This window comes from Momordica charantia, assembly GCF_013281855.1.
Source record: "Momordica charantia cultivar OHB3-1 chromosome 9 unlocalized genomic scaffold, Mcharantia_2.0 BLBB01000009.1, whole genome shotgun sequence".
NCBI classification, from domain to species: Eukaryota; Viridiplantae; Streptophyta; class Magnoliopsida; order Cucurbitales; family Cucurbitaceae; genus Momordica; species Momordica charantia.
The window spans coordinates 13,476,532-13,501,163 of record NW_028275167.1 but is presented as its reverse complement, the minus strand read 5'-3'; the positions used below and the strand labels follow the sequence as shown (position 1 = coordinate 13,501,163).

Here is a 24,632-nt window from a genome sequence, read left to right as displayed (position 1 = left end):
ATGATCATCTGAAATCGTTCATTCAAATTGCAATGCATTTCGATTACCTGGTATAACAGACGATGCTCTGAGACTAACACTTTTTCCATTTTCTTTGAAGGACCAAGCTAGAGCATGGCTCAATGCATTTCCACCGGGATCCATCACCACATGGGGGTCGTTAGTGGAGAAGTTCTTAACAAAATTCTTCCCACCTACTCGCCACGCTGATATCAGAGAGGAGATCATCTTCTTTAGACAGTATGATCGTGAACCTGTTCACGAGGCGTGGGAGAGATTTAAAGAACTAATCAGTAAATGTCCGAACCATGGCTTGCCGGCATGCATCCAGATAGAACATTTCTTTAGAGGCTTAGATCATCCTACTAAGATGATGCTAAACAATGCTGCCAACGGAGCCTTTACAAAGAAGACATTCAACGAGATAGTTGACATCCTAAATGACTTAGCTTCACACAACGAACTATGGTGTTCGCAAAGATCTAGGGCAGCACCAAAGAAGCAAGATCCAGCTGGAGTTTTGGCTCTGGACATTGCGACCTCGATGCAAAAAGAGATGGTTACAATGAACCAGAGGCTGAAAGAGATGGCATTGGGAATAAAAAATCCATTAGCCACGCCGATACAACCTGTGCAGTCGGATTATTGCACTCCTGCCCCTGTTTGCCAAGTCAACGATCTCATTTGTTCATTTTGCAGTGAAAACCATATTTATGATAATTGTCCACATAACCCTGCTTCCGTTTTTTATGTAGGACATGGGAACAATAGGAACTTTAACCCATATTCGAACACTTACAACCCAGGTTGGAGGCACCACCCTAATTTCTCATGGGGAGGACAAGGAGGTTCGAGCGGTTTTAATCAAGGGCAGAGCCAACAGAACAAGCAGCCCTATGTTCCACCTACACAGCAATACATCCCACCACCGCAACAGCAGTACAATCAAAGAACACATACTCCACCAGTTCAAAATAACAACTCAAATCTTGAGAATATGATGAAGGAGTACATGGCCCGAACCGACGCAGTGATACAATCCCAAGTGGCATCAATGAGGAATTTCGAGACCCAATTGGGACAGCTCGCCAATGAATTGAAGAATAGACCACAAGGTTCTTTTCCAGGCCATACTGAATTACCAAAACGAGAAGGGAAAGAACAGTGCAAAGCTGTCACCCTCAGGAGTGGACTGGCATATGATGGACCAACAATGCCAACAACAGATGTACAGATTCCGTCCACTGAACCAATTGTAAAGATACCAGAAAATCCAACAACACCAGAAAAAGAAAATATTAGAAAAGGTAATGAGGACACCCCGAGTGTTCCTCCACAGGTACAGCCTTCTTTTACCCCTACTCCCCCGTTTCCACAAAGATTAGTAAAGAAAAATAATGATTCCCAGTTTAGAAAATTTTTAGATATTTTAAAACAACTGCATATAAATATACCATTAGTAGATGCTCTAGAACATATGCCAAATTATGCTAAGTTTTTGAAAGATATAGTTTCTAGGAAGAAAAAAATAGGAGAGCATGAACTGGTAGCCATGACAAAATGTAGTAGTGAAGCTGTAGGCAGCCCGCTACCCATGAAATGTAATGATCCTGGCAGTTTTACCATTCCATGTTCCATAGGAGGAAAAAACTTAGGTAGGGCATTATGTGATCTAGGCGCTAGCATTAATCTTATGCCATTATCAGTTTTCAAATCTTTAGGCATAGGAGAAGCTAGACCTACTACGGTTACCCTCCAACTAGCAGATGTTGATTTATTAGATCTTGAATTTTTATGAACTTATTTTCATTTTCAGCAATTCATGGAAAGATGAATCGAGGAAAAACTTATGAATGGACCAGCTACAAGAAAAGACCTCATGATAGTCAATATGGGACCTCACCACCCATCAATGGAAAGATAGAAGATGTTTTAGTCCAGGTGGACAAATTCATTTTCCCTGCGGACTTTATCATTCTAGATTGCGAGGCAGACTTAGACGTTCCCATTATTTTGGGAAGACCATTTCTAGCCACTGGGGATACAGTTTTTAATGTGAGGAAGGGAGAAATTACAATGAGGGTAAATAATGAAGAAGTTAAATTTAACGTTCTAGACGCCATGAAATTACCAGGAGACTTTGAAGAGTGCTCTGCTATAAATAGCTTGAATCCTATTATGTTTGATGAGTTTTATGACTTATTAGTTACAGAGATTGAAGAAGAGCTTGATAAGATAGCAGAAGGACCAGAAGATATGGCTAATCCTATTGAAAAAATACAAAAAGAAGAATGCAAGTCGTTACTTCCGTCCATAGTGGAACCACCCACGTTGGAGCAGAAGCCATTGCCGTCGCATTTGAAATATGCGTATCTAGGGGATAACGACACTTTACCAGTTATTATAGCTTCCAATTTATCACCTACTAATGAATATTCTTTATTGCAGATTTTGGAGAAGCACAAAAAGGCCATTGGATGGACGATAGCAGATATCCGAGGGATAAGCCCAGCCTTTTGCATGCACAAAATTCTATTGGAAGAAGATGCTAAGAACTCTATTGAGAGTCAAAGGCGGTTGAACCCGAAGATGAAAGAGGTTGTAAGGAAAGAAATTCTTAAATGGCTTGACGCCGGTGTTATATACCCAATATCCGACAGCAGCTGGGTAAGCCCAGTACAGTGTGTACCAAAGAAAGGGGGTATAACCGTGGTGGCCAACGAGGAGAATGAGCTCATCTCAACCCGAACTGTGAGCGGGTGGAGAGTTTGCATTGATTATCGCAAACTCAACAAGGTAACAAAGAAAGACCATTTTCCTCTCCCGTTTATTGACCAGATGCTCGACCGTCTGGCAGGTAAGGATTTCTATTGTTTTTTAGATGGATATTCGGGTTATAATCAAATTACTATTGCTCCAGAAGACCAAGAGAAGACAACATTTACGTGTCCGTATGGTACGTTCGCTTTTAGGCGAATGCCCTTTGGACTATGCAATGCACCCGCGACTTTTCAGAGGTGTATGATGGCCATCTTCTCTGACATGGTAGAAAATATTCTAGAAGTTTTTATGAATGACTTTTCTGTTTTTGGAAATTCTTTCGACGCTTGTTTAGTTAATTTGGAGAGAGTATTGGAGAGATGTGAACAAACAAACCTAGTCCTAAATTGGGAGAAGTGTCATTTCATGGTACAAGAGGGTATTGTTTTGGGTCACAAAATTTCCAACCAAGGAATAGAGGTAGACCACGCTAAGATAGACATCATTTCAAAGCTACCTCCTCCTACAAATGTCAAAGGGATTAGAAGTTTTTTAGGGCATGGGGGATTTTACCGCCGCTTTATAAAAGACTTTGCTAAAATTTCTAAACCCTTGTGTCAATTGTTAGAACATGATAGACCATTTTTTTTGATGATGACTGTTTAAAATCATTTGAAATGTTGAAAGTTGCTCTAAGTTCAGCCCCTATAATTATCGAACCTAATTGGGATTTACCTTTTGAGCTCATATGTGATGCCAGTGATTATGCAATAGGAGCTATGTTAGGACAACGTAAAAACAAGATCTTGCATCCTGTGTATTATGCTAGTAAGACTCTGACCGGTGCACAACTCAATTACACTACTACTGAAAAGGAACTGTTAGCAGTTGTGTTCGCCTTTGATAAGTTTAGGTCTTACTTGATAGGCACAAAAGTCATTGTTTTTACTGACCATTCTGCTTTAAAATATTTATTTGCTAAAAAAGATGCTAAACCACGTTTGATACGGTGGATTTTGTTACTTCAAGAGTTTGATATTGAAGTTAGGGACAGGAAGGGTACTGAAAACCAAGTTGCTGATCACCTGTCTAGATTGGAATCCCCGCTCTGTGATGATGGAACTGTTATACGTGAACAGTTTATTGACGAGCAACTCTTGCGAGTTGATTCAGTTCCGTGGTATGCCGATATAGCAAATTATTTGGTAAGTCGAATAGTTCCTTATGAGTTCAACAAGCAACAGGTAAAGAAATTTCTAAATGAAGTTCGATTTTATCGTTGGGATGAGCCTTTTTTATATAAGCTAGGACCTGACAATATCTTACGCAGGTGTGTCGCAGAAGAAGAGCACGAGGCGATATTAGACGCTTGTCATATGTCTCCATATGGAGGACATTTTGCAGGACACAAAACCGCAGCCAAAGTTTTGCAAAGTGGGTTCTTTTGGCCCACTCTGTTCAAAGATGCACATAAGTTTGCCCAGGTTTGTGACAAATGCCAACGGACAGGTAATATATCTAAACGCCACGAAATGCCTCAAACCCCGATCCTGGAGATTGAAATATTTGATGTGTGGGGTATAGATTTTATGGGTCCATTTCCATCTTCTAATGGTAAGCTTTATATATTGTTAGCAGTAGATTATGTTTCGAAATGGATAGAAGTCATTGCAACTGCTACCAATGATTCCAAAGTTGTTATTCGTTTTCTGTAAAAGCACATTTTTACGCGTTATGGAACCCCGCGTTGTCTGATAAGCGATGGGGGGGCTCATTTTGTGAATAGGTCTATGCAAAAGTTGCTGACTAAATACAATGTGCGTCATAGGGTTGCAACAGCATATCATCCTCAGTCGAATGGGTTAGCCGAAATATCTAATAGGGAGATAAAAAACATTTTAGAAAAAACTGTAAATCTTAACCGTAGGGATTGGTCTTTTAAGCTTGATGATTCACTTTGGGCATATAGGACAGCATTTAAGACTCCCCTCGGCATGTCCCCCTATAGGCTAGTTTTTGGAAAAGCATGTCATTTGCCTCTTGAGCTAGAATATAAAGCATTTTGGGCTACTAAGAAATTAAATTTTGATTTGTTGGCTGCAGGTGAAGCGAGGAAGTTACAATTGTTGGAATTAGAAGAACACAGACACTTTTCTTATGAGAATGCTAAGTTGTTTAAGGAAAAAACTAAACAGTGGCATGATAGGCGTCTTCGGCCGAACAATCTTCAAGAAGGTGATCTGGTTCTGTTATTCAACTCTAGGTTGAAACTTTTCCCTGGAAAACTTAAGTCTAGATGGTCTGGTCCCTTTCAAATTTTTAAAGTCTACCCATATGGGGCAGTGGATCTAGTTGACTCTAAGGGAAATGTTTTTAAAGTAAATGGGCAGAGACTTAAGCCGTATTTTGGAGAACCAGTGGATAGAGGAAAAACCTCTATTCAACTTTCAGGTCAATAAATTTTTGCGAAAAATGTTTTTTTTCCTTCTTATCCGTTTTTGAAAGAACAAAAGTAAAGGAAGGAAGTCTTTGTATCTTGTATTTTCTTTTTGTTTAATTATAAAGTTTTTCTTATTAAGAGAATGTTTGTGAAAACGTTGAAAAAAAAAAAAAGGAAAAAAAACGTTGAAAAAAAAAAAGAATTATGCAGGCGCCTGGCGCCTGCCCTGTTTTTCCAGCATTTCGAAAACTCTCAGGTTCGAGAAGTCGTGCAACATATCTACAACTTACGGACTTCATTGGATTTTGCGGTTTTACCTTCATGGCCTCCAGCGCTAGCTGCTATCCTTGGTCATCCATCTCCCAGCACTGACACTGATCCTAGTCCACAACCTCCGACTTCATGAAGGGGAGGTTCCTTCTTTGCTATTTTTTGTGTTTTATTCTTTTGGTTAATGACGTAGTTTGCATATTCTAGCATTACTACGCATGTTTTTTTGTATTGATTATGTTTCGAGCTCAGTTGAAGCATGAATAAATTAGTATCGTTTATCTTCTGATCACTTAAAGTATGCCTTCACTTAACCTTAGTTTAGCTTTTCACATGCCTATTTTGAAGCATCTGTGCTGTGCATGTGATTTCATGTTGATGATGATTATAAGAGATTGTTGAGTTTTCTGTTCTATGCCTGACTAAGCTTTGAGCTATTTCCTTTGTTTATGTGATAAACTCATTTTCTTTTATGTCTTTTTGATCTTTACAGACTTTAAGCTTTTTCTTTGCCCCTATATAGGAAGTCCTTGTCCTTTTTACTGTTAAGCTTTTTTTCATCTGATGCAAAAGTCTTTTCCCAGTGAGGACACTGTCTCTCTTAAGTTTGGGGGGGACAGTCGTTGTGTCAGTCGTTGTTTCAGAAAGATAAGATGTTATTTATATTTGAAAAATCATGCTATTTTCTTTTGAAAAAGAGTCAGTTGGAAAAACAAATGCTATTAAAAAAAGAAAGTGTTGAAAAGAAAAAAAAAACACAACAAACAATAAAAAAAATTTGCAAAAGAGTAAAAAAAGTCTTGTTGAGAGAAAATAAGAGTAGGGAAAAGACTTGTATTAGAAAGAAAAGAGCGGTAAAAACAATGAGAGTTAAAGAAAATGTATTTATGATTCCCGAGTCCTACTGTAGACACCCATTTAGTTTTAGGTTGGGTGTTGACTTTGAAAATAGCAGTAAAGATGGTGATAAGTGACTTCGTGTTTCTCATTGTCGTCGTTTTATGACCTAGCTGTTAGTTCAAAGTCTTTCTACGAGTAGCTGTGGTTGAAACCGATGTTAGTGTGTGGAAACCTCAGGGGCTAGTAGCCGGTCTGTCAGATGTAAAAGTCTTAGTGTAAGGAGGGAGTGTGCAGATTTCTTAGGGGTATTTGAAAACGTTTTCTGTTTTTGAAAGAGAAAAAAGATTTTGAAAGAAAAAGTTTTTATCATTTCAAACTTGGTTTATAGTGACTAAGTTTACAAAGGCAATAGAATGGTAGGCTCTGACATCTTTTCCCTGAGACAATTTATGATTGAACATCTCGGTTGCTTTTGCTTTTCCTTGTCCATGTGTTAGAAAGCTGATTAAAGTTGCTAAGTTTTGCTTGAGGACAAGCAAAAAGTTAAGTTTGGGGGTGTGATTACGCTTGTTTACATGCGTAAAAAGAAGGTTTTAGATGCTGTTTTTACAATGTTTCAGCTTTGTTTCGGATTTTTCTCGATCGTTTGAGTTCCAATTCATGCAAAATTCATATATTATGGTTTGTGGTTGGCTTATATTGTATTTATGACATTTTAGGACCATTTGGGAGTGCAAATTAATCAAAAGAAGCAAAAAGACGGAAAAACTTACATGGGAGGCGCCAGGCGCCTGGGAAGCCTGCAGAAAAACTGGTTTTCTTCCAACTTTGCCCTTAATGAAACGCGTCTTCCAATGCGTTTTGGTGGTTCCAACCGATGCATACGTGTAGAAGAAGTGTTCCACTATCAGTTTGAGCACGATTTGGTCAGTCAAAAGAGTTGGAAATGGGTGATTCACCATCGTTTTAAGACCTACCTAACCAATTCTGCACAGCTATAAATTCCAAGCAACTTCTCCACCAAAATCATCAAGCCTTGCTTCCTTCTCTTGATCATTTTTAGTGTTTCTTTGTTGCTTTCTAAGTACTTTTGAGTTGCTTTCATTAGTTGCTTTTGGTTTTTAAATCCCGAGCACTTTACATTCTTTTATTGAGCTTTGTTTTGTTTCCATTTGTACTTAGTTGTTTTCTACTTATTCAAATATATAAAAATCTAGCACTTTGCTTATCTTCCCTTTGCCTTTACTTTATTTTTAGTTAAGAGAGTTGTGTTTTTGGAGGAAAGAGCACGTGACACTCTCCCTTGCTTGAAAGAGAAGGGCGAAGCTCTCAATCCCGATAAAAACTCTCTGTTAGTTAACTTTTGTTTTTCACACATGCATTCCACATTCAACCGTTTTACTTGCTGTATTTTCTTCAATATGTCTTTCTAAATTCCCGTCTCTAGCCCGGTTATGGATAGTTAGCCTTTTATTTCTAATAAGAGTTGCTAAGAAGTAGTGTTTTTACTTTCCATTCATTGCTCAACATGTTTTCCCAAAAAGTTAGGATTTAGAGAAGGCCACTGTAAGTCTTAACAAGTCAATACTGAAAAGGTTGCTTATTTGCATTGTTGAGTGGTTAAACCAAGGAGAGGAGCGCCTTAGACATAAGGGTTCCGCTTAAGTAGCCTAGACATAGGACCTTAACCCGAGGTTGCGATTATTTCCATCCTAAAACTAAGATATCTCTCGTAATAGACATATTAGGGAATGTCTTAGGACTTTGAACTTGCTTAGACATAAGTCAAGTGAAAAGCGTAGTCGTTGGTTCCTAAAGTGAAATGCATATCGTCCTTAGCATATCCTTGATTCTTTGTTGGCTAACTTGAAGTAATTCGGGCTAGGTTTTATCATTATAAGTCCAAATCCCAAATCCAAAACCATTATTTGTGACCACTTCCCATTTTACAAGAATCACTCATTTCAACATTCACTATTCTTTAAAACTTCAGAGTTTGGAAATTATTTAGAAGTCCTTGAGGATCGATACTTGGATACTCCATCCATTTTATATTACTCTGACAGGTGTGCGCTTGCATCTATATAATTGTTACCACGCTTAGTGCATGCGTTCAGCATAAACGCCCAGTCATCCCTCACCCCAGAACTTGACGGCTCAACTCTGAACCGTGCCGTCACATCGGACGTCCCGCCCATCCTGGCCTCAGGATTGTCCACCCATCTGCGAAGCTAGCAGGCAAGACCCCACGAGCTCCGACCTCCAAGGGGGAGGTCGTCTTCTTCTTCTTCTTCCTTCGCTTCAGAGGGACTTCCTCCCTCACCTCCTCGCCCAAGGGCAAGGCGTCCACCGCCTCGGTCTGATCCCTGGGGCGCTTCTCCCTCGAAGGACCCCCAGAAGACTCCAGCTTGATCATTGGGGCTGGATCTTCCGAGGCAGGCCCTACCACAGTAGGAGTGGCAGGTTTCGAACTCTGGGCGGCCTCAAGAGCATGGGCTCGGCCCTTGGACTTGCGCTTCACGTTGCTTGCAAATCCGCAAACCATGGCTGCAAAATGGAAACAGGGGTCAACACAAGGTTAGAGTAAAAAAGGGGGAAGCAAGCTCGGCATACCAAGTTCTGAGTTCGGTCTTGAGGATTCAATGGGACGAACTGCGGGGTTGTAATCTAGCAGCCCAGACTCAAGCAGCAGCTTGTCGGTCACCAAGGTTCCGACCTTCCTACCCCTCGGAAAGCGCTCCTTGTAATATTTCAACGTGTCGAAGGAGGCTTGCGTAAGCTCGGGGACTGGTCGGATTGAAACTGCACAAAGACAAAATTTGAGTTAGACCTGAATGACAGAAATGAAAATCACAAAAAGTAAGAACTACTCCGTACCTAGGTTCCCAAACCTAGTGGGGACGTCAAAGAAGGAACGACCTGACTCGTCCTTTGCAAGCCATTCCCCAGAAGCGTAGAACCACTTCCTCACCCATCCCTTGATGGAGGTCGGCCCCTTAACTATACCGCCTGCGCCTTTCCTTGCGCACATATAGAACCGACCAGGCTTCTTAGCTATCCTTTTCGCTTCGAAGCACGCGAGGAGCTGGTCTACGTCTAACAGCTCGGCCTCTTCACTATCCCGAGCTCGTAGCCAAAAAAAGATGGCCAAAGCGAAAATGACACCCCACCCATTGGGGGCCACTTGAGCCGGAGCCAGCTCAGTTCGGAAAAGAAACTCTTGGACGAAAGGGTAAAGGGGAAGTCTGAGGTCGTACTCAAACATTTTGAAGTAGAGAGTGACCCATCCCTCCGGAGGATTGTCAGCTCTCTCCCCCTCCTCCGGAATCCTAAGGAGGATGTTCTCAGGGATAGCGAACCCCTTACGAAGGGATCCGAGGTAGTGCTCGGGTATCCTAGAAGGGTATTCCAAACCCTGACCCGAGGTGGAGGCATCACTATCCTCCCCGTCATCGAAGAACCTAAAGTTTTCTATCTCCTCGAGCTCGGACTCTAACCTACGAGCTAAATCTTCATCGGATCCTAGGTTGCTGCTAAAAGAGGACGACATGGCAACTACGTTCGAAAGAGAAAGTGAGGGAAGAGACCGACCTACCAAGGGTTCGAGCTACCTTCAGATCGAACTCCAGGAATTCAGGGAACGTAAGGTATGACCTGAAGGATTGGGGGTATTTATAGCTCGTTGGAAAAATTTCCCCACCGTACACGTGTAATCAACGAGCGGCTAGGATCCTCCCTAAGATCCGAAACGTCGGAATATTTGAATATTCCGACGATAAATCTACCACAACGGTTATATTTTCCCACAAATAGGAAGCCGCCACGCGTCCAAAGCAAGTCGAATGAACTTCTCTGCCAGGTCGAGATCGGACCAGACAGAGAGGGGGCCAATGTCTGGGGAAGAGAATACCCTGGACACGTGGAGGACCCCTATTGGCGCTCCAAGATGACTCATGAGTCATGCCCAGCTCGGACCGCCGAGATCACCACCACTAGCGTCGACAGATGCTAAGTATGAGGGCCGAGGTGAACCTGGCCGAGGTCCGACCTACCGGAAAGCTCGGTGGGGGCCGATGTGAGCTACTGTCAGCGGCGTGATTATCAGGTGTAACTGTCGGTCCCGAGATTACCGGGTGTAACCGACGGTCCTGAGATTACCGGGTGTAACCGTCGCGAGATTAGCTGGACTACCACCCATAAGTAGAGGACCTCACTCCACGATCAGGTACGATGATTTCTGACCTCGAACTAAACTGGGAATCCGACCTATACTGACTTGATCGTCGGAGTGCTCACCTTTTTGTGCAGGTCCGCCCAAGTATTCAGGTCGGTCCGGAGGCCGAGTTCGAGCTGCAATCTGAAATACACTGTTGTGCATATCCTTGCATAAACAGTTAGACTCCAATATTACGATTTATTTTGTTTTATTTTGTATTTTTGTTTTTTAATTCTTATTTTTTCCCTTTTTTTTATTCTTATTCTTCCGGTACCCGTGTTCAAGCCTAATTCGTGATTCCCTTAATTTTTCAGATTTAGTTTTTTTTTTGAGTTTTATAAAATAAAATAAAATTATCAATTTTATTTTTGAAGAAGAAAAAGAAATCATAGATTAGGTCAATTTAAAAAAATGAAAAATTAAGAGAATTGGCAAATTTTCTATGTCAGAATTTTTACCAACAACCAAATATATCAATTATACATATACAGATATATATAAAAGTTGGTCGAACCTTTATGATTTAATTGTTGCTGACAATTCAAATGCTTTTGTTTGTCATTTATACATTATCGTTGTCGTTACAAATGGGTAATATATATTTTTTTAATAAAGTCTTGTACTGATATATTTTTTCCGTCTTTAAACCATCATTTTATATATTCAATATTCTTCTTATTTTATATAAGTTTTAATTTCAATTTTGCATCATCTAAAAAAGTTTACAATTTTAATTATCCAAGGTACATTTTTATTATCTTTACATTATATATTATTAGTTTTACTATTTGGAGATTAGTTTTTTTATTCTATTATTATTAATGTTCTTGTAGAGCCAACTTAGCTGATCAGTAATTGACATTATCTCATACTAAAAGGTGGTGAGTTTGAAACCTCCACTCTCACTTATTGTACTAAAAAGATTAATGTTCGATAGATATTTTATATGAAATTTAGAAAAATTATCCGCAATTCTTGCCAACTTCAAAATTACTTTTTTGAATTCTCACCTATGTAGTATGAAGTCCCCGGTCAAGAAAATCTTAAATCATGCATTGTCCCCAATGTATGAAAATGCATAAAGGACAAGCAAATAATCAAATAAAATAAGGATATGGGATACTGAGACTTCCCTGAGTGGCACGACTTTAAAAAAATCCAATAACTCCGATGACTTCTTCTTTTTCTTTCTTTTTTTTTTTTTGTTTTACCTTGCTATCTTTCCTACATTCAAAAAGTAAATTTAGAAAGAAATAAAACCAAAAATAAAAAATAAAGAAAAATAAAAGAAAATATAAACAAAAGTTGCAAAAGAAACATTTGGGTTGCATCCCAATAGCGCTTGATTTATAGTCTTTAGCGTGACTTTTCTTCTCCTCTTCAAGGTGGTTTAAAACAGTAGTATTATGCATATGACTTAGAAGAAGATGGGGATGATGGTGATCTCGCCTCAATGATGCAAGAGCAACTCGTGAGGTTATAAAAAGGGTCGGAATGTTTGAAAACTTTGAAAATGACTCACTCGTCTTGAACCCTTAGTTTCAGCTCTCCCAACTCTACATCAATCTTCGCTCTTCCCGTCGCCAAGAAAGGTCTTCCCAGAATAATAGGCATGTTTCATCTTCCTCCATATCCAACACTACAAAGTCCACAGGAAAGATGAATTTCCCTACTTTGACAAGAACGTCTTCAATGATCCCTCTTCGGTACTTTATTGATCTATCAGCTAGTTGCAATGAAATTGTGGTTGGTCTCACCTTTCCATATCCCAATTTCTTGAAAACAGATAAAGGCATTAAGTTAATACTGGCTCCTAAGTCACATAAAACATTTGCAAAGACAACATCACCAATTGAACAAGGAATAGAAAATCTTCCTGGATCTTTAAGTTTGGATGGAAGCTTTCTTTGTAGTATGACACTACACTCCTCTGTGAGTGGGATCATTTCATAATCCTCCAACTTTCTTTTCTTCTTCGAGATGTCCTTCATGAATTTCATATACTGTGGCATTTGTGTGAGGGCATCTACAAAAGGAATGTTAATATGCAGTTTCTTAAAATTTTCACTAAACTTACTAAACTGCTTATCCTTTTTGTTTTTCTGGAGGCATCGAGGAAATGGAATGGCTGATGAGGTGGCTAACTGTGGTGTCGCAGTGTCCTCAACAATCTTAGTGGATGGTTCTAGTGTAATCTCTGTTTGTTGAACTTCTTTTGTAGGCTTCTTATTTTGCTATGGTTCAACCAACTTCTTACCACTCCTCAAGGTAATTGCCTTACAGTGCTCCATTGGATTGACCTTTGTTATACTTGGCAAATTATGTGGAAGCCTATCTACCATCATGTTGGCAAGCTGACCAACTTGTACCTCTAAGTTACGAATAGAAGCTGCTTGATTTTAGAAGTTAGTCTAGGTTCATGTATTAACATGTTTTGTGTTTTCTAAAATCTAGAAATGAAGAATATAAAATGAGTTTTTTTTTTATATATTTTGTTTTTTTTTTCAAACTTGAAAGGTATGTTGGGATTTTCTAATATGTAGTCGATAACTTTCTGCAAGAAATAAAATCACAAGCACACAATAGAAAAGTAGAGACACTAAGATTTACATGGAAAATCCCTCAGTGTAAGGGGAAAAACCACGGGACAGCTCCGAAAATCATCCACTATAAGAATAATGGGTTATACAAAGTTTCTTCCCTAGTCGCAACTAGAGGATACACAGATACATCAAATGAGAGCCTGACTAATAATGGATACACAAACATCCTTCATCTACCAAAGATGGAATAAAAAACAAGCAAAGGAAAGGTCTCACCGGTGAAGACGACACAAAGAAACTCAAATGAAAGAAGAGCAAACTAAATCAACAACGAACCGGCAAACAGACCAACTTCTTCTTCAGCTCTTGCACAATTTTCTTTCTACAAAGGAAGTTCTCCCTCTTCTCTTCTTCGCACCCACACTGAAGCTCCTCAGTTGTCTCCCAACTTTTTTCACTTGTGTTCTTCTACAGAGACCCATGAAAACACAGCACAAAAGAAAACCCCCAAGCTTGCCCAACAAGCTTCACATATTTCTATGTTTTATTATTATTATTATTTTTCTTTTCAATAAGTCAAAACTTATCCATAAACAAATGGGCTAAAATAATTGGACCCTTTATGTATGTCGGGACCCAACAAACTTCCCCTCCCGACTACGCAGAAGGGTTAAACATGCCCGCTATCCGTCTGCATGCTTCATGCTTTCCTCTGGGTGAGGTCTTTGTCATCATATCCGAGCCATTATCATCTGTGTGTATCTTTTCGATCTCTAAGAACTTTTCATTCAACATGTCTCGAATCCAATGATACCTGACATCAATGTGCTTGGACTTCGAGTGGAAGCTTAGATTCTTGCTGAGATGAATAGCACTCTGACTATCGCAGTACAACACATATCTCTCTTGTTTAATGCCCAACTCTTGAAAAAATTTCTTCATACAAAGCATTTCTTTGCAAGCTTCGGTTGCCGCTATAAACTCAGCTTTTGTAGTTGAAAGAGCAACACACTTCTGTAACTTGGATTGCCATGATACAGATCCCCCTGCAAAAGTAATCAGATACCCCGAAGTGGATTTTTTGGAATCAACATCACCGGCCATATCTGCATCTGTAAAACCATTTAGCACAATTTTGTCATTCCCAACCTCTAAACATACTTTGGAAGTACCTCTGAGATATCTTAAAATCAATTTTACTGCTTCCCAATGTTCTCTGCCTGGATTGGAAAGAAATCAACTGACAACGCCAATTGCATGAGCTATATATGGTCTGGTACAAACCATTGCATACATCAAGCTTCCAACGACTGAGGAGTATGGAAACGCTACTCATATCTGACTGGGGTTATGCTGAACGCACGCACTAAGCGTGGTAACAATTCTATAGATGCAAGCGCACACCTGTCAGAGTAATATAAAATGGATGGAGTATCCATGTATCGATCCTCAAGGACTTCTAAATAATTTCCAAACTCTAAAGTTTTAATGAATAGTGAACGTTGAAATGAGTGATTCTTGTAAAATGGGAAGTGGTCACAAATAATGGTTTTGAATTTGGGATTTGGTCTTATAATGGTAAAACCTAGCCCGAATTACTTCAAGTTAGCCAACAAAGAATTAAGGATACACTAAGGACGATATGCATTTTACTTTAGGAACTAACGACTACGCTTTTCACTTGACTTATGTCTAAGCAAGTTCAAAGTCCTAAGACATTCCCTAATATGTCTATTATGAGAGATATCTTAGTTTTAGGATGGAAATAGTCGCAACCTCGGGTTAAGGTCCTATGTCTAGGCTACTTAACCGGAACCCTTATGTCTAAGGCGCTCCTCTCCTCGGTTTAACCACTTAACAATGCAAATAAGCAACCTTTTCAGTATTGACTTGTTAAGACTTACAGTGGCCTTCTCTAAATCCTAACTTTTTGGGAAAACATGTTGAGCAATGAGTGGAAAGCAAAAACACTACTTCTTAGCAATCGTTTTTAGAAATAAAAGGCTAACTATCCATAACCAGGCTAGAGACAGGAATTTAGAAAGACATATTGAAGAAAATACAGCAAGTAAAATGGTTGAAATTGAAATGCATGTGTGAAAAACAAAAGTTAACTAACGGAGAGTTTTGCTCGGGATTGAGAGCTTCGCCCTTCTCTTTCAAGCAAGGGGGAGTGTCACGTGCTCTTTCCTCCAAAAACACAATTCTCTTAACTAAAAATAAAGTAAAGGCAAAGTAAAGATAAGCTAAGTGTTGGATTTTTATAAATTTGAATAAGTAGAAAATAACTAAGTAACAACGGAAACAAAACAGAGCTCAATAAAGGAATGTAAAGTGCTCGGGATTTAAAAACTAAAAGCAACTAATGAAAGCAACTCAAAAGTACTTAGAAAGCAACAAAGAAACACTGAGAATGATCAAGAGAAGGAAGCAAGGCTTGATGAATTTGGTGGAGAAGCTGCTGGAATTTATAGCTGTGCATAATTGGTTAGGTAGGTCCTAAAACGCTGGTGGATCACCCATTTCCAACTCCTTTGACTGACTAAATCGTGCTCAAACTAATAGTGGAACACTTCTTCTACACGTATGCATCGGTTGGAACCACCAAAATGCATTGGAAGACGCGTTTCATTAAGGGCAAAGTTGGAAGAAAACCAATTTTTCTGCAGCCACGCAGGCGCCTGGCGCCTTCCATGATGATATTTCCGACTTTTTGCTTCTTTTGATTAATTTGCACTCCCAAATGGTCCTAAAATGTCATAAATACAATATAAGCCAACCACAAACCATCATATATAAATTTTGCATGAATTGGAACTCAAACGACCGAGAAAAAGTCCGAAACAAAGTTAAAATATAGTAAAAACAGCATCTAAAACCTTGTTTTTACGCATGTAAACAAGCGTAATCACACCCCCAAACTTAACTTTTTGCTTGTCGTCAAGCAAAACTTAGTAACTTTAATCAGCTTTCTAACACATGGACAAGGTAAAGTAAAAGCAACCGAGATGTTCAATCATAAATTGTCTGAGGGAAAAGATGTCAAAGCCTACCATTCTATTGCCTTTTTAAGCTTAGTCACTATAAACCAAGTTTGAAATGATAAAAACTTTCTCTTTCAAAATCATTTTTCCTTTCAAGAACAGAAAACATTTTCAAATACCCCTAAGGAATCTGCACACTCCCTTTTTACATTGAGACTTTTACATCTGAAAGACCGGCTACTAGTTTCGGAGGTTTCCACACACTAACATCGGTTTCAACCACAACTACTCGTAGAAAGACTTTGAAACTAACAGCTAGGTCATAAGACGACGACAATGAGAAACACGAAGTCACTTATCACCATCCTTACTGCTATTTTCAAAGTCAACACCCAACCTAAAACTAAATGGGTGTCTACAGTAGGACTCGGAAATCATAAATACATTTTCTTTAACTCTCATTGTTTTTACCACTCTTTTCTTTCTAACACAAGTCTTTTCCCCACTTTATTTTCTCTCAACAAGACTTTTTTTTACTCTTTTGCAACTTTTGTCTTCTTCTTCTTCTTCTTCTTCTTTTTTTTTTTTTAAGCAAAGTGCTTTTCAACACTTTCTTTCTTTCCAACTGACTCTTTTTCAAAAGAAAATAGCATGATTTTTCAAATATAATAACACTTTATCTTTCTGAAACAATGACTGACATAACGACTGTCCCCCCCAAACTTAAGAGAGACAGTGTCCTCACTGGGAAAAGACTTTTGCATCTGATGAAAAAAGGCTTAACAGTAAAAAGGACAAGGACTTCCTATATAGGGGCAAAGAAAAAGCTTAAAGTTTGTAAAGATCAAAAAGACATAAAAGAAAATGAGTTTATCACATAAACGAAGGAAATAGCTCAAAGCTTAGTCAGGCATAGAACAAAAAACTCAACAATCTCTTAGAATCATCATTGACATGAAATCACATGCACAGCACAGATGCTTCAAAGTAGGCATGTGAAAAGCTAAACTAAGGTTAAGTGAAGGCATACTTTAAGTGATCAGAAGATAAACGATACTAATTTATACATGCTTCAACTGAGCTCAAAACATAATCAATACAAAAAAAACATGCGTAGTAAGGCTAGAATATGTAAACAACGTCATTAACCAAAAGAATGAAACACAAAAAATAGCAAAGAAGGAACCTCCCCTTCATGAAGTTGGAGGTTGTGGACTAGGATCAGTGTCGGTACGGGAAGATGGATGACCAAGGATAGCAGCTAGCGCTAGAGGCCATGAAGGTAAAACCGCAAAATCCAATGAAGCCCTTAAGTTGTAGATATGTTGCACGACTTCGCGAACCTGACCTCTCAGCTATTGGTTCTCCTCTCGAAGACGACGGATCTCCAATGTAGGAGACGTCCCAGTACCTTCCCTTCTTTGTAGCGCATGGGCGATAATTCTCCGAATATTCTTCTCTTTCACAACTGGGGCATCTCTCTTAATGTGATCCTCAGGGAGCTGCACACGTTGTAGCAAGCATAAAGAAGTGACCAAGCGTGGGTGATAAAACTTACCACGTGTCCGGTGGGCACACTCATGGATACTGGTATTGATCAATTCTCCATAATTCACATCTATTCCCTTTAGCATGGCATAAACCAGTAGTGCCCTATCCTGAGTGACATGCTCATCATGCTCTGTTGGCAAAATTCTATTTTTGACTATATATAACCATCCTGCAGCAGCTAGTGAAACATCCTCGGGTCTTAGTCGTACCTTGCCATGAGTAGTCAAATCCCAAGTGGCAGAGGGCTTCCCAACACATTCTAGAGCCTCACCGAGCTGTTCTAGAGTCGGAGTCACTAACATCTTATTGCCCACAGCATCTCTAATATTCTTAATGTTTAAGGTGTAGTTGATCTGAGTGGCATCAAACCGTATTTCCTTCCCACGCACTATGGCTATATGTGACTGAGGATGAACAGCAGCGTAGAACTCTCTGACTAACTCCAAAGCCTCACATTGTATGGGCTGAATGAGTGGTCTCCATTCTTTATCTCTAGCGGTCTCCCTCCAATCGTCAGGCACATCTCCTAGATTGAGGTCGAATCCCAATTGTGTCATAATCTTACAGGATTTCATTAATGAAGTTCGAGTGGCTAAATTCGCCGCGTTCCATTGCGTCTCGACCTCCTCTCCCTCAGACAAGTTTAGTTCGATTGTATCAACTGGCCCAGGTGCCATTACCTTCTTCTTAGATTCAGCTGCTTTAGCTTTCGCAGCTCTTGTTTTAGGTTCATGCATGGGCATTGTCGGCTTCTTAGTCTGAACTGCACGACGTTTTGAACTCTTGTTCTCCCGCCTCTTGTATTGGAACATTTCCCTTATCGTCTGCGTGTCCTCAAGATCTTCTTCTTTGGTAAGGTCTTGAGTACTATTCTCCCCAACCTTGGATCTACCTGTATCACACTCAAGCGGGTTAACTGCATTAGAAGGAATAGCGTGAGCATCCCTTACCCCTGGTAGAGTGGCCATCGGTGTGACATACTCATCTGTTGCCAATGGAGTAGATCCAGTTGCCCCAGTAGGCAATTCTTGGTGACTACAAAATGCTCCGTCTGTAGGTGTATCCAATGGGGAAGGTTCTGAGTATCTGTCCTTACCATTTCGTTCTCGGTATCCTCCGTGTCTGGCATATTTGAACAATTGCCTCGTGACACCAATAGAAAATCAGCATTACCTTCTCCAGGTGTAATAATCAATGGAGATGAATAAAACTGCTCCTCATCTCTGTTCTCCATAGATGAATCCTTAGGCGTTAGACGCCTACTACTCCCATCTTCCTCAATTTCTGGGTCCGTCATCACCTCCTTGCCCTTCCTCTTTTGCCCTATCGATACCCCGAGCTCTAGCCTCTGGCTATGGCTCTTCTCTTGCTCTCCTCCATGCTCAACTCCTGTATCCATTAGCATATTGGTTGGGATTGGCATCCTAGGAGGCTCTAAGGGTTTTAGTTGTCCCATGTTGAAGGTACACAATATGTTAGGGTTCAATTGGGGTGCTTGAGGTCCTCTTTCTAGGAATGGAAGTTGAGGTGGTGGGGGAACCCTAGGTGAAATCATCCCATAATTGGTTGGAGGCACCCAATGACCCATTCCATAATAAGGTGGAAGGCTAGGAAATAGAGTAGATGGGTTTGGCATTCCATAAGGATGAACACTAGCTAGAATTTGCATTTGGGACAAGGGAAAATGATAGGAAGGAACCGGGTTAAACATAAACGGTTGGTACATATTCGGATTGAGCATTGGAGGAAGTTGTTCAGGATTTTCAGCCCTAAACTCACTGTTTTGAGGTATATTAAGGGTGGGTAGCGGCTGAAAATTTACATAACCATGTGGGCCTATCATAGAAGGTTGTGTAGGGTTGTGTAGGAGCTTGGGAAGGAGAAGTAGGGAGTGAAGTGTGTTGAGAAGAAGAAGCCATAGAAAGAAATAAAGGCTGGAAATTTCTGCTTCTTCTTGGTGGCTGAAAATCGAAAACAATGGTGGTGAGGGAGTGGGTTTTCCGAAAAACAAAGGAGAAGAAGAGAGTTGTGTGGGTTTGTGTGGAGTTGTAAAGCTTAGGCAATGAGTCTATTTAAAGCTTTCCCCAAACTAAATCCTAAATGGAAAGGGATTGAGTTGTAAGTTCAAACTAGGTTTCCTAAACCTAAAAGGAAAAAAAAAAGTTTGAATTCCAAATAGGATTAGGGAAACAAAATTTGAAGTATTTTTGAGTTTAAGGACAGATTTGAAACTTAAATCACAAAGGATTAATGTTTGACCCAAAATAAAACCCATAAAATTCGAAATTGAAACCCAAATCACGAAGGAAGAAGAATTTTCGAAATGCTGAAAAAACAGGGCAGGTGCCAGGCGCCTGCGTGATTCTTTTTCGCAAAGGGCAGGCGCCAAGCGCCTGCGTAAATTTTTTTTTCTTTCTCTTTTTTTTCAACGTTTTCAAAAACATTCTCTTAATAAGCAAAACTTTTTATAATTAAACAAAAAAAGAATGTAAGATACAAAAACTTCCTTCCTTTACTTTTGTTCTTTCAAAACGGATAAGAAGGAAAAACATTTTTCACAAACATTTATTGACCTGAAAGTTGAATAGAGGTTTTTCCTCTATCCACTGGTTCTCCAAAATATGGCTTAAGTCTCTGCCCATTTACTTTAAAAATACTTCCCTTAGAGTCAACTAGATCCACTGCCCCATATGGGTAGACTTTAAAAATTTTAAAGGGACTAGACCATCTAGACTTAAGTTTCCCAGGAAAAAGTTTCAACCTAGAATTGAATAACAGAACCAGATCACCTTCTTGAAGATTGTTCGGTCGAAGACGCCTATCATGCCACTGTTTAGGTTTTTCCTTAAACAGCTTAGCATTCTCATAAGAAAATTGCCTGTGTTCTTCTAATTCCAACAATTGTAATGTCCTCGCTTTACCTGCAGCCGACAAATCAAAATTTAATTTCTTAGTAGCCAAAATGCTTTATATTCTAGCTCAAGAGGCAAATGACATGTTTTTCCAAAGACTAGCCTATAGGGGGACATGTCGAGGGGAGCCTTAAATGTTGTCCTATATGCCCAAAGTGAATCATCAAGCTTCAAAGACCAATCCCTACAGTTAAGATTTACAGTTTTTTCTAAAATGTTTTTTATCTCCCTATTAGATATTTCGGCTAACCCATTTGACTGAGGATGATATGCTGTTGCAACCCTATGACGCACATTGTATTTAGCCAGCAACTTTTGCATAGACCTATTCACAAAATGAGCCCCCCCATCGCTTATTAGACAACGCGGGGTTCCATAACGCGAAAAATGTGCTTTTGCAGAAAACGAATGACAACTTTAGAATCATTGGTAGCAGTTGCAATGGCTTCTATCCATTTCGAAACATAATCTACTGCTAACAGTATATAAAGCTTACCATTAGAAGATGGAAATGGAGCCATAAAATCTATACCCCACACATCAAATATTTGAATCTCAAGGATCGGGGTTTGAGGCATTTCGTGGCGTTTAGATATATTACCTGTCCGTTGGCATTTGTCACAAACCTGGGCAAACTTATGTGAATCTTTGAACAGAGTGGGCCAAAAGAACCCACTTTGCAAAACTTTGGCTGCGGTTTTGTGTCCTGCAAAATGTCCTTCATATGGAGACATATGACAAGCGTCTAATATCACCTCGTGCTCTTCTTCTGCTACACACCTGTGTAAGATATTGTCAGGTCCTAGCTTATATAAAAAAGGTTCATCCCAACGATAAAATCGAACTTCATTTAGAAATTTCTTTACCTGTTGCTTGTTAAACTCATAAGGAACTATTCGACTTACTAAATAATTTGCTATATCGGCATACTGCGGAATTGAATCAACTCGCAAGAGTTGCTTGTCAATAAACTATTCACGTATAACAGTTCCATCATCACAGAGCGGGGATTCCAATCTAGACAGGTGATCAGCAACTTGGTTTTCAGTACCCTTCCTGTCCCTAACTTCAATATCAAACTCTTGAAGTAACAAAATCCACCGTATCAAACGTGGTTTAGCATCTTTTTTAGCAAATAAATATTTTAAAGCAGAATGGTCAGTAAAAAAAAAATGACTTTTGTGCCTATCAAGTAAGACCTAAACTTATCAAAGGCGAACACAACTGCTAACAGTTCCTTTTCAGTAGTAGTGTAATTGAGTTGTGCATCGGTCAGAGTCTTACTAGCATAATACACAGGATGCAAGATCTTGTTTTTACGTTGCCCTAACATAGCTCCTATTGCATAATCACTAGCATCACACATGAGCTCGAAAGGTAAATCCCAATTAGGTTCGATAATTATAGGGGCTGAACTTAAAGCAACTTTCAACATTTCAAATGATTTTAAACAGTCATCATAAAAAATAAATGGTCTATCATGTTCTAACAATTGACACAAGGGGTTAGAAATTTTAGCAAAGTCTTTTATAAAGTGGCAGTAAAATCCCCCTTGCCCGAAAAAACTTCTAATCCCTTTAACATTCGTGGGAGGAGGTAGCTTTGAAATGATGTCTATCTTAGCGTGGTCTACCTCTATTCCTTGCTTGGAAATTTTGTGACCCAAAACAATACCCTCTTGTACCATGAAATGACACTTCTCCCAATTTAGGACTAGGTTTGTTTGTTCACATCTCTCCAATACTCACTTCAAATTAACTAAACATGCGTCAAAAGAATTTCCAAAAATAGAAAAGTCATCCGTAAAAACTTCTAGAATATTTTCTACCATGTCAGAGAAGATGGCCATCATACACCTCTGGAAAGTCGCGGGTGCATTGCATAATCCAAAGGGCATTCGCCTGAAAGCGAACGTACCATACAGACACGTAAATGTTGTCTTCTCCTGGTCTTCTGGAGCAATAGTAATTTGATTATAACCCGAATATCCATCTAAGAAACAATAGAAATCCTTACCTGCCAGACGGTCGAGCATCTGGTCAATAAACGGTAGAGGAAAATGGTTGAGATGAGCTCATTCTCCTCGTTGGCCACCACGGTTATACCCCCTTTTTTTGGTACACACTGTACTGGGCTTACGCAGCTGCTGTCGGATATTGGGTATATAACACCGGCGTTAAGCCATTTAAGAATCTCTTTCCTTACAACCTCTTTCATCTTCGGCGTCTAAGTCTGCCTCACAATCTAGAATGATAAAGTCCGCAAGGAAAATGAATTTGTCCACCTGGACTAAAACATCTTCTATCTTTCCTTCAGGTCTTATGATAGATCTATCTGCTAGTTGGAGGGTAACTGTAGTACGTCTAGATTCTCCTATGCCTAAAGATTTGAAAACTGATAATGGCATAAGATTAATGCTAGTGCCTAGATCACATAATGCCCTACCTAAGTTTTTTTCTCCTATGGAACATGGAATGGTAAAACTGCCAGGATCGTTACACTTCATGGGTAGTGGGCTGCCTACAGCTTCACTACTACATTTTGTCATGGCTACCAGTTCATGCTCTCCTATCTTTTTCTTCCTAGAAATTATATCTTTCAAAAACTTAGCATAATTTGGCATCTGTTCTAGAGCATCTACTAATGGTATATTTATATGCAATTGTTTTAAAATATCTAAAAATTTTCTAAACTGGGAATCATTATTTTTCTTAACTAATCTTTGTGGAAACGGGGGAGTAGGGGTAAAAGAAGGTTGTACCTGTGGAGGAACACTCGGGGTGTCCTCATTACCTTTTCTAATATTTTCTTTTTCTGGTGTTGTTGGATTCTCTTGTATCTTTACAGTTGGTTCAGTGGACGGAATCTGTACATCTGTTGTTGGCATTGTTGGTCCATCATATGCCAGTCCACTCCTAAGGGTGACAGCTTTGCATTGTTCTTTCCCTTCTCGTTTTGGTAATTCAGTATGGCCTGGAAAAGAACCTTGTGGTCTATTCTTCAATTCATTGGTGAGCTGTCCCAATTGGGTCTCGAAATTCCACATTGATGCCGCTTGGGATTGTATCACTGCGTCGGTTCGGGCCATGTACTTCTTCATCATATTCTCAAGATTTGAGTTGTTATTTTGAACTGGTGGAGTCTGTGTTCTCTGATTGTACTGTTGTTGCGGTGGCAGGATGTATTGATGTGTAGGTGGAACATAGGGCTTCTTGTTCTGCTGGTTCTGCCCTTGATTAAAACCGCTCGAACCTCCTTGACCTCTCCATGAGAAATTGGGGTGGTGCCTCCAACCTGGGTTGTAGGTGTTCGAATATGGGTTAAAGTTCCTATTGTTCCCATGTCCTACATAAAAAACGGAAGCAGGGTTATGTGGACAATTATCATAAATATGGTTTTCACTGCAAAATGAACAAATGAGATCGTTGACTTGGCAAACAGGGGCAGGAGTGCAATAATCCGACCGCACAGGTTGTAATGGCGTGGCTAATGGATTTTTTATTCCCAACGCCATCTCTTTCAGCCTCTGGTTCATTGTAACCATCTCTTTTTGCATCGAGGTCGCAATGTCCAGAGCCAAAACTCCAGCTGGATCTTGCTTCTTTGGTGCTGCCCTAGATCTTTGCGAACACCATAGTTCGTTGTGTGAAGCTAAGTCATTTAGGATGTCGACTATCTCGTTGAATGTCTTCTTTGTAAAGGCTCCGTTGGCAGCATTGTTTAGCATCATCTTAGTAGGATAATCTAAACCTCTAAAGAAATGTTCTATCTAGATGCATGCCGGCAAGCCATGGTTCGGACATTTCCTGATTAGTTCTTTAAATCTTTCCCACGCCTCGTGAACAGGTTCACGATCATACTGTCTAAAGGAGATGATCTCCTCTCTGATATCAGCGTGGCGAGTAGGTGGGAAGAATTTTGTTAAGAACTTCTCCACTAACGATCCCCATGTGGTGATGGATCCCGGTGGAAATGCATTGAGCCAGGCTCTAGCTTAGTCCTTCAAAGAAAATGGAAAAAGTGTTAGTCTAAGAGCATCGTCTGTTATACCAGGTAATTGAAATGCATTTGCAATTTGAATGAATGATTTCAGATGATCATGTGGATCCTCATGTT

General features: G+C 39.7%; 2 non-coding genes and 1 pseudogene across 2 annotated transcripts; 1 reads left to right on the top strand and 2 right to left on the bottom strand.

Moving 5' to 3' along the window:
• Nucleotides 1-208: 208 nt before the first annotated feature.
• LOC148209019 (small nucleolar RNA R71) lies at nt 209-315 on the bottom strand. Its single transcript, XR_015787527.1, has one exon. It is a non-coding gene; the product is annotated as a small nucleolar RNA R71 (small nucleolar RNA).
• Nucleotides 316-12,044: 11,729 nt separating this feature from the next.
• On the bottom strand, nt 12,045-12,646 carry LOC111025397 (uncharacterized; annotated as a pseudogene).
• An 11,655-nt stretch (nt 12,647-24,301) lies between these two features.
• On the top strand, nt 24,302-24,408 carry LOC148209018 (small nucleolar RNA R71). Its single transcript, XR_015787467.1, has one exon. It is a non-coding gene; the product is annotated as a small nucleolar RNA R71 (small nucleolar RNA).
• Nucleotides 24,409-24,632: the final 224 nt, after the last annotated feature.